The 10,738-nt window shown below is 38.9% G+C and overlaps 1 long non-coding RNA gene across 1 annotated transcript; it reads left to right on the top strand.

Annotated features, from left to right (window-relative positions):
- The first annotated feature begins 296 nt into the window (after nt 1-296).
- Nucleotides 297-1,497, top strand: LOC134880615 (uncharacterized). Its single transcript, XR_010167941.1, has 2 exons — nt 297-613; nt 845-1,497. It is a non-coding gene; the product is annotated as an uncharacterized LOC134880615 (long non-coding RNA).
- Nucleotides 1,498-10,738: the final 9,241 nt, after the last annotated feature.

The following is a 10,738-nucleotide window of genomic DNA, read 5'->3' as shown; positions in this document are numbered from 1 at the left end:
CAATAAAACACACATTAACAGATAGTTTGTCATCTAATAGTTTGCCCTTGAAATCACTTTTAGCACAGTCTACAATTTATAGCCATCATGGATGCCATAGCAATAATCAAATCAAATTATACTATAATCAAAACTGTAATTAATCAAAATTTTCCAGAACATATTCCATTTACCACTATACAGTTTACAGGTTTACAGGTCTCCGCCAGACGCGCGCGCTGTACGTCCGAGCACGCATCAGTGCGTAACTGCGTATGACGAAATCACGTTAGGGCAAGCCCCCCCGGAGCCCATTGAGCTCCTGCAGATGATGTCATATATGCTGGTCACGTGACGAGATACGACAGGGGCAGCCATTTTGGCAGTCATCGCGGCAGTAAATTGACAGGCACTGGCAGACTGTCAAGGATGGTGGATAACTGCTGTGCACCAGGTTGCACAAATAGGCGTGGGAAAAAGAAAGGTGTATCGTATTATCGCATTCCTAAAGACGCGGAGAGGAGGGAGAAGTGGATTGGAGCGATTAAAAGAGCCAGGAGCCTTCAGAAAAAGACTGAAAGATGGGACCCCCCGGCCGTTGGCTTTCGCTTATGCAGTGATCACTTCATATCAGGTGGGTGAAGGAATACAGTACAATGCTACAAAAAGTTTCTGGTCAGTTTAATTAAATTTAATTAGTTTAATTTAAGAAGTAGCACCCAGTTATTATAGCTAACGGACACTGTGATGTCCCTTTTTAACTCAACAAGTGTGGCTCTGGCGCAGCCTAGCCAGTTAGCAAGTTAGCTTGTAGCAAGCTAGTGGTAAACAAACCCGTGTTGAAATATTCCTTCTTATTTTGTAGGGAGAAAGAGTGATAATCCGTTGAGTCCGGATTTTATCCCCTCAATTTTCGATTACCTTCCATCTCCAGAGAAGAGGAGACATAAAACGAGACTGGAGGTTTTTAACAGAAGGCAGCCAGCCACTTTGGTTGAGTACGATCAAAAATACAAACTAGCAAGTTACAGATGCACTGCAGTAGCTATCCAAGCTAAAAAACATGCTAACGTGACACTTCCGTAGCTAGCCAAGCTAATAAACAAACAATGCTAACGTGACACTGCCTATCAAACTGGAATAATTTAATACTTACCCTTGCAGTGATGATGCCGAAGTTTTTGGATGTAAGACTCCACAGTTGAATGTTGTTTACGAAGCCGGACTGACACCATTTGTAAGCCTCCAAGCTTTTGTACGCTCTGAGGGAGTCTCCTGAGTACACTGATGGAAAGCTTACAAGATAGCTGTGGATGTCTGCGTAGCGCAAGTCGGGTACATCGTCTTCAGAGCAGGAGGTTATGCTCTTGAAAAGCACACCGGGTGAATTATATGGGTCGCTTATATTTAATCTCTCTAATTTTGTACTATAAAGCCGAATTTCACTTGAATTAAAATGAGAAGTATACTCGCTCGGTAAGAAAACACTGGCACCGGTGGTCATGTTGACTGCCAAAATGGTGGCTCCCAACCAAAAGTCACGTGACCGCAGGAGCTCTGAAAAAACGAGTCTCAACATGTAAGTCTATGAGAGCGCCTGGGGCGATTTTCAATCTGACTGATATCGCCCCAAGGGGGCGGGGCTACTGGTTGGACAGTGACATCCAGGCTGCTGATTGTCGCAGCGATATTCAGGCTGCTGTTTGGACTATACTATTAAGACTTAGACCGGCAAAATAAACTCTTTTCTCTCTTTTTTTTTTTTTTTTTTTTTTTTTTCGTTTGGCTTAAGGAGGGCGGTGCACTATCGCCCCCTATGGGCCAGCCGCCCCTGCTATCAATACCATCACATGTAACTTAGTTTATTAAAAGTATTAAAGTAACGTTGTAATCGAGTGTTCCATACAAACGACTCGTGAACTGAATCATGTGAAAAATTAAAATTCTGTTTCAAATTAAACGTTAACGTTACGCTGATTCACGGTAACATTGGCCACATTTTTGGTCAAAATATAGTGTTGCAAATTACGTCTATATTTGAAACACGCATTTTTAAACTAGTGCAGTATAATCTCAATAACAGATAGATCTTTATGTCAAGTTTTGTTGTATAGTTTCAGGTTAATTTACCTTGAATAAGACGACCGGCAACCGTGGGCAACGAGACCGCAGGGAGTGCTGTTGACTTTTAGCGGGATAGCGCCGCGAGTAGCATACGGTAGCACGTAGTCTAGCTTGGAAGCCTTCGCTAGCTTGGTAGCTTCGAGCTAGATGGGTGTGTTTCTGTAGCGACGCCCGCTCAGCGCCAAAAACCTATGGGTGACGTCAGGGTACTACGTCCATTATTTATACAGTCTATGGTTAATACCTTCATTGAAGAAAAATATGGGGAGTTTAGGATTTATTACAGAGCTGAATTGCATTACAGTGTAAACTAACCTCTCACAAAAACAAAAGGGTGGTCTCATAATATGGTTTAAAGAAATTAAATGTCAAAGGTCCAACATTACAAAGAATCTGTTATCTACAGTAAAAAATACTCAAAATGTGACTTGAGAAATCAGTAGCTACATCCCTCAGTGATGCACAGCTTTCACTGAAGACTTGTCTTATGAGGGTTAGATTGCTTCTTTTAGGATAAATGGGAGCCCACATGCCATTGAAAATTGCCGCACAAATATTGACATATCTGTCAGCCTGTCTAATCCTTAATGATAGCTTCCTGAGCCAGCAGGGATGACCATTTTTTCACCTCACCACACAACAGTTCTTTTTCTTGAAGATTAGCTTCTAGGGTGTGGACTTTTATTTACAGGTTCATGTCTAATGATATCGTTGGGCAACAAGTTGTTCCAGCAATAGTGATTCTTCAAATATAACGCGTTTCTTACTGTTAGAGCTATACATTTATATGTAATGTCTTATTTTCAAGAGTTGTCCATTAAAACTTATTTCCAGTGAGCACAATGTATAGCTCACTGTATCTATTGCAATCATATATTCACTTTCACAATGGAATGTTAACTAAGATATTGTCACTTCTGTACTATATGTTCAAACAACGAAGCTATTTATGATTTGAGAGGTGTTAGTGTCCTCGTCCCTACAGAAAACACCGGAGGCTGTGTGCATACAGTATTTTATCAAACTAATTGTAGATGCGGTTGGTTCCCAGAGGCATGCAAAAGCTATTGTTTTTGTGAGAATCTTGCAGCATTCATTAACTCTGTTACTGTATAACACAGGCCAGAAACCAAGATTACTCATCATGGATATAATGCAGTGGTAATTATCATAAACAAACTGCTTTCCCACATATATTGAAATGTTTTAATGACACAATTCAGTTATCTTTTGTAACCACCGCCAAGATAAACCTGTAAGGTGTGGAAAGCAAACACGCTTTTTATATGCCATGTTCACATTGTCATAACATTAAATGTCAACATCTAGATGTGATTAAATCATTTTAAATCACATATTTTATTTGTGTGCAAGGGATGTTGACTTTAGAAAATAGTAACTTGTGTGCAGTGGAGCAGTGAAGTGAGAGTTAATAAAAAGCAAGCAGCGATCAAGGTGGTACATAATTAAAATCAGAATGTTGAGAGGGAATTTAGTCTTGAAAGAACAACTTGATGGAGCACTGTGCTGAGATAATTGTGTGTGCGTCTGTGTGTACTTGTCGACTAGATAACATCAAGCAGCAGACAATAGAGCTGAGCCTGATAACAGACAACAGTGACAGATAGAGCAAGCTGTCTGAATGACAGCGTAGTGAGAGGAGAGCCCCCATGTTCTCTCTTCCACCAGGAGTTATTGATTTAGCGCAAATTGATTATGACTTGAAATGGCTTTTCAGTGCACTATGGGCTAAGTAGAAATGGAGTGATTGGGTTAAGATGTATTATGGGTCATTGGGTTTCAATAAAGAGATGTACCTGCCAAGACAGCAAGTGAGCCGAGGACATTCTGACTGTCCCATCATATGATAATTATGGCTGGATTTCTTTTGAACATTGAATCTCACAAAATAAAACCCATTTAGAGCCATTCTCATAGTACTACCAAACACATATTAGTTGCTGTCTTCACATGTTCTGGGATTTAACTCTGCACCCATAATATGCTCTGTCATCTTTCTGCATTCGCTTTGATAACAAAGCCAATACTGAGGGGAACCTTTAGTTATGATGGAGCTGCCACAGTGACCCTGACCAGCCTTACCGATCAATGGGCACCACACTGTGTTTATTGGCAGTCACTGGGTGCCTGGATTGGGTTGACTGCATTACTGTACATGCTCCCTCATTACCAAAATCATATATGTACAGGATTAGAAAAACTCCTTCAAAACTGCCCCTTTATTATTTCAACAATTTATTCTTTTGGGGCATTCTTAATTGACTCTGGTGTTTGTCTGTTGGTGCATTATGTTGGAAGAAAATGCAACATTACGTGTGTAGTGTTGAAATGTATAACCATTAGTCTGGCCTGGTCTCCAACCAGAGTGCCTATAGAAGGTTATTTTTATTACTATGTTTAATTAATTTGCAAGCTGCCGTTGAATGGAACTAGAAACATTGATTAATTTCTTATGTAGGCCTGCAATTACTTATTATTTTGGGCTACCAAGAAGCAAACAAGATTTTAAGTTGACATTGCTTTAATGTTAGCAAACAGTTTATTATGCAGCATGGACATTCATTTGGATTCATCTATGTCTAATATTGGTTCTCCTTTTACCTCTGTTTTAGATGTTTACCATCTCCCTAGAAAATATATGCCTCTTTAGCTGCTAAATGCTAAGTTATGTTCACCAGCTATTTGCTAACATTGTTGAAGTGCCAGGCCAGTGCTGTGAAGTTGGTTTTTAGAGATATTTTGCTAAAAGAAAATGCTGCCTGGTAATTCTGGAAAAAATACTGATGAGAAGGGGAACAGTTCATCAAAACAAAGTTACAGGCCAATATAACAACACAGGGAAATTGCAAAGTTGGGCAATAATTACAGATGGGTTCATCAATCTAAGCACATATTATCCAAAGTAATTTCATCCACCAGGTATAGCATTTAAAACAGCATTTGTTTCTAATTAGTCAATGATAAAATGCAGTTTGACTTTATAATGATCATGCTCCTCTTGATGTTTATTTATAGTTTACAGTTAGTTTGTCTAAAATAGACTTCATGACGGTTGAATATCTCCCGCATGTTTGTTGGATAGTGGATTCCAACTCAGCTTTTGCTTCATGTACTAATGCCATTTCTTTTGTAAACAAACCATGTTGCGAGTCCTGAAGCCAACGTTTTTGCACTGATGGAAGAACACAAATGCCATATTCCTTTGCCAGTAAGCCTAGAATTACCATTCACTTTCTTTTTTTAAAACAATACTCTTAAAAGTAAATGTGAAAGCTTTATTCTGAAAAAAAGGTCCCATGCAAAATAACAAAGCTTTGTTTTAAGTCACAGTTAACTTAGCAGACAAGAAATGTTAGTTTATTTATATTGAAATTCCCACTTTCTTTTTGGAAAGAAGTTAATCCTTGTATTTTGAGAGAGAAGGGGTGGGTGCCTCTAAAGTCCGAACAGTGTTTTCCTAAAGGCCCATGAAGAGAAAGGAGGACTCTCCCTATTTTACAGTGAACACAGTAAGAAAGTCATTGCTGGCTCATTACCGGGAATAAAAAGTAACTTTGTAATGTACTCATTTTCATATTAAGCCCTGTCCCATCATCTTTATTGTTGAATGTCTAATTCAATTAGTATCATAATTACTGTGCATATTTTTGCCTCTTGACCCCATGCAATCTTAAATAGGGCACATTTGGAGTTATGAGTGGCAGAGATGAACCCTCTCCCACCTAAGTTGGAGGCCTCTGTCATGTTAAATGTTTGCTTTTGTGACACATGCTGACAAAATGCTAAGCGCTGCATGAGGATGCAGAGAGACAGATGACCTCATCTCTGTCATTAGTGGGGTTATTATAATTGTAAAGTAAAATGTCCCTTGATGCCCACCTGGCAGAAAGATGTACAGGCTGTGGAAGGAGATATAGTAGCTCCCAAACCTAGATTTTTTAATTTCATTAGACTTTATTAAACTTCTTAAAGTCCACTGTTCTTATTTGCCAACTTCGTCAGGATAATAGATGAATCATCATGTAAAAAACATGAAATGTATGTAAGTTTACATTTCATCACTATTTTTCTTTCTAATTCCCCTCAGTAGATTGAGCCTGGCTGAAATGTATGAAGGTTGAATATTGACGTGCATGTGTTAAATTTGCTTTAAAGTCATTATATACAGTGAATATTGCAAATGTTTTAAGCTAGGAAAGTGTTTCATCAACTGACCTTTCCCCAACCTTCCCACAGGAAGCTCCTCTTTTGTGTAGTTATCTCTGAGAATTCACAAAGCCAAACAAGATCGTGAGTTAATAGATACAAAATGTTGAATCAGTTTTAGATATGCATTTTTGGTCTCAATAGACAGTTTCAGTCATGGACAATCCTACAAATACATGATGTCTAATAATGTATGGGAAGGTTTCATAAAGATTCAGGTAATATTGAAGAACTAGGGCTTTTGTAAATGTACACTGTACTTTATTAGTTATATTAGGTTGTAAATATATTAATAGTGTGTGCCACTTTTTGAATGTGTAAGTGTATCTTTTATCATTGCTTTTTTTTAGTTATACTGTGCAATTCCCCTTCAGTATTCCTCTTGAAATTGAGAGAACAATATGGAGAGAATACCATTTCCTGTGGATTTACAACTTACGTAAACAAGGCATCTGACTTATATTTGAATCAAACTATGAATCAGAGACCAGGGTGAGCAACTTGAGTGTGCCATGGAGATCTGGAAAAAGGACACATGCACATAGGAAACAGTAGACATTACGCAGTAATCAAGCAAATTTGCAATAAAATAGATGGTGTTTCAAATTGAAAGCATCAAGATGTTTTCATTTTTATTGCACAGGACTGTGTGTCCTTGCAGAATGTGAGCATTGTGTTCTTGTGCGCTCTGGGTTGGTATATGTATTTATGTGTATGTGTGCCTCTGTGGGTGTTGCACGATAAATGCTGAGCCATCTCCACAGCGTAAACAAGCACATCAAAGGCTTTTGTGGAACATGTAGTTAATTGAGTATACTGGACACTGTGTGTGTATGTGTCTGCCTTACAGCCTCTCTGGGAACAACCAATGCTTGTCCACAAATGTCAGCTTTCTCCTCCTCACTGTAAATTAAAGGCATCGCTTCACTTCCTTCTGTCCTTGTGGGGGGTTCTGATACGTGTGTGAGAGAAGGAGGAGGAAGCCTGTTTGATCTGACAAGCTTGAATTTAATTGACAATGACGGGGCTACAGAGGACACATAAAAAGTATGGACAAGAAGCAGAGGTGGTTTCCATTTTTGCTCAGTTTTTCACTGTGTTGACAGAGAGAAGTGCAAACACTGGGGTAGCACTTGTCACTTTGAACCACAGTGGCAGTGCGTGTAGGCTCTCCATAATTAGTGTGGGCTATAAAAGTTTAAATCAAGTTCATCTGTAACCACAGAGGCCCTTGTTGAGATGTTGTGTTACCTCTCCATGGAGAGCTAAAGCAGTTTCTTTTCCATCACCTTTATTTAGGAACATCTGCTTTTTTTGGCTTTGGTTTACAAATACACAGCATCACAGACATCCTGAAATATTTTGAATTCTATGATAAGAAAACTCCCAGCATGAAAAGATGTATCTTCTGCACGCCACCTTCCATGCTGACTGATGTGCAGCTCGACAGAGGTAATCATTTCAATGTGTAACACCGTTTTTTTATTCTGACGGTTGCCTCTCGAGTGCTTGTTGGATAGAGAAGAGTTGTACTGAAGATGATGGGATAGATGGAATCTCTTAGAGTTCCCCGTTGAGACGACTTAGCAAACCAAGTGAGATGGGAGGCAAGTTTTTTGATGGGTTTAACATCTTATTTTTAGCAGTGAGGGTAGAACGGCATGCTGGCATGAGTAGCGGCACCACTATTCCGGTGTGACGGAGTGGCACTCACAACGCTGCCTCACCGTTTCCTGTCAGTGCTGTGGGGATGTGACGTTAAAGCCAGATTCTCCAGCTCAAATCCCCAGGGAGTTAGCAAAGGACACTGTTGGGTACATTTTAACATTTTTAAAGCACGGTCCTCGAGTGTTAATAATAGAAATGGCAGTCCAATTCAGGCCATTAAATACAAATGAAGAAGAATGACCTTACCATTTTAATTTTCTTTGTGCTCTGTATATCTATTAATCTATCTTCCCATTGATCAAACGTGTCACTAAGACCGTCCTTTTTTATGTACCACCCTCTTCCAATAATTCAACATTTCTCCTTATCATGGTTTACAGAGTTTTTACTTTTCTGTATAAACGTTTCTTCCGGAAACAAACTTTCAATTACTCATAGCATTAAGTGGAGCACTGTGAAAAACATACGTCACTACTTTACAATAAAACGATGCATTCCTATAAATATGACAAGTGGCTAAAACAACATAATGCAATCAATAGAAAAATCATAAACTATGTCTTTAAAAGTTCAAACGTCCTTGAATAAATCCTGTTGAGAGTTTCATAAATATGTTTTTTCTCCAGTAAATGTATCTTCAGTTTTAGTAGAAAACTAAAAGACTTTTGGTGTTCTTCACTTGTACTTATATCACTTACTGCATTTAATAATCCACTTCTGGCAGAATGCAGAACTCGCATGTTGGTTGCACATCTGGGCAGCCAAGCTGTGCTCTAATAAAGCCAAGAGAAACCTGATGGGAAAGGTCGTTAGTGGCTGGATTGTGCAAGAAAAGGCTATGGTCCAACCCTTTACATCTGGCAGAGGAGAATTAAAGGTTCTCAATTCAATATTCAGAGCATTAATAGGCTTAGCAAACAACACGTTGCTTTGCAAAGATAAAGTGAAATCATTTTTACCAAGCATATAATCATTTTAACCGAGCTTTGTAGCTGGTCTGGGTGCAAATACTTGTTAATGTTTATAAGTTCACATTTGTGTGCTGACTGGCTAGCTAACGGCTGCCACACTGCGCTATTATGGTGGTAACCACTGATAATGCTTTCCTGACCCACAGTGTGAAACTGTGAAAACTGTGTTCTTTCTTTATCTGCTCTTGCTATTAGCGCTGCTAACCGATGACTATAGCTATCAGCATGTGTAGAGCTGTGCTATCCCTCTGCTCTGAACTTTCAAAAACCTGTGAACATTCTGAACCTTTAAACGTGCTATGTTGAGTTTTTAACCCCAGTCAAGCTACTGTATGTAGCAAAGTATAGTTTGTGTCTCACCAACACAAGCACACAGGCTACTAGCTAGAATAACCATTTTCCCGTTGTATGTTGCACTTCTGAAAACACCCACAAAGTTGAATATTTTCAGTTATTAAATACAAGAAAAGGCTAGTAGTTCCTGCACTGTATTTGCAGTTTTAATATTTATTTAGGTCTTGAATGAAGTTACCAGGTCGGAGGGTGGTCCTCGTTGGATGGTTGACACAGATACAGCTTTCTGCAAGTAGATCTCGGCTGTGCTTTTAATCTTTTATCATGCTGCTTAAGGTTATCCTTGAAACAAGAGCAAGAATTTGTAGTTAGACAAAAAGTTTTGCCATGTTTGTGAATAAATATATGTTTTTTCTACATCACTCACAGCAAGAGAGAAGGCAGTTGGGGTGGTTAGAAATGACAATTATCAGTTATGCTACTGTAACATTACTGTATAATGTGGTTTAGTGATTTGTTTAAAGCTTTATCGGTTTTTTTATCCATTCTGTTTATATAATAAAATAAAAACTCTACCTCGAGATCAATCCTGCCACATCAGTTGATTCGCTCTGACCTGCAGCAGCATACTACTTACACTAACAAGGATGTTTTTCTGTCTTCACACATCATCAGCTATTGACCAGAACACTGGACTCCCAGGGTGATATTGGCGTTACAATGTTGTCACACTGGAGACACATCAGTTATAAGACATGGCCTGTCCTCTGCCACAGATATAGAATGATTATTCTGCACAGAGCTACAGACTTTGTTGGCTGTAAAACCAGGCCAAAGCTGCAGAGTATCACGCTGGTCTGCTCCCAGCAGCACATCTTGAGCTGCCATGGTCTCGTGCAATTAGTTGGAGGACTGCAAGTGCACCAATCCAATTAAAGCAGACTCTGATTCACTTGTCACAAAATCAATGCAGATCTGTCCTCTAACGTGAGAGACACGTTTGGTAACTGCATACGAAAGTGACTTTTCCTGCCTTTACTATAATTTCCTTCCTTCTGCACACTGAATGTGACACAACAACATTATATTGAAATTCTGTCAGCAAATAAATTGTTTAAGCAGCTGCAGTGGATCACAGAGTATTCTGTTTTTCATATTCTTTGATGATTCTGTAGAAAAGGGAATGTTTTGTAAGACAACAAATATTTTGGATACCTGGATCTTTATGCACCCTGCCATCTCACTCCCTGCACAAGTCTGGCACACAAGAGTAATTAAGATAAGCTGACAAGCATTTTAAAGCAACATTTTACTTTGCTAAAACATTCTGTTTATCTGCACGCTTTTTATAAATAGCTTTTTTTTCTGGAGCTAAATGAAGCAATTAAAAATCAACTTAAAGTAACACACTTGTATACACAGGTAATACTGACTAAATACACATTAATATTAGATGTAAAGTGTCATTTTTGGGA

This window comes from Eleginops maclovinus, chromosome 18 (assembly GCF_036324505.1).
Source record: "Eleginops maclovinus isolate JMC-PN-2008 ecotype Puerto Natales chromosome 18, JC_Emac_rtc_rv5, whole genome shotgun sequence".
Lineage (NCBI taxonomy): Eukaryota > Metazoa > Chordata > Actinopteri > Perciformes > Eleginopidae > Eleginops > Eleginops maclovinus.
The sequence above is the reverse complement of the archived record's forward strand: the minus strand, read 5'-3'. Positions and strand labels throughout refer to the sequence as shown.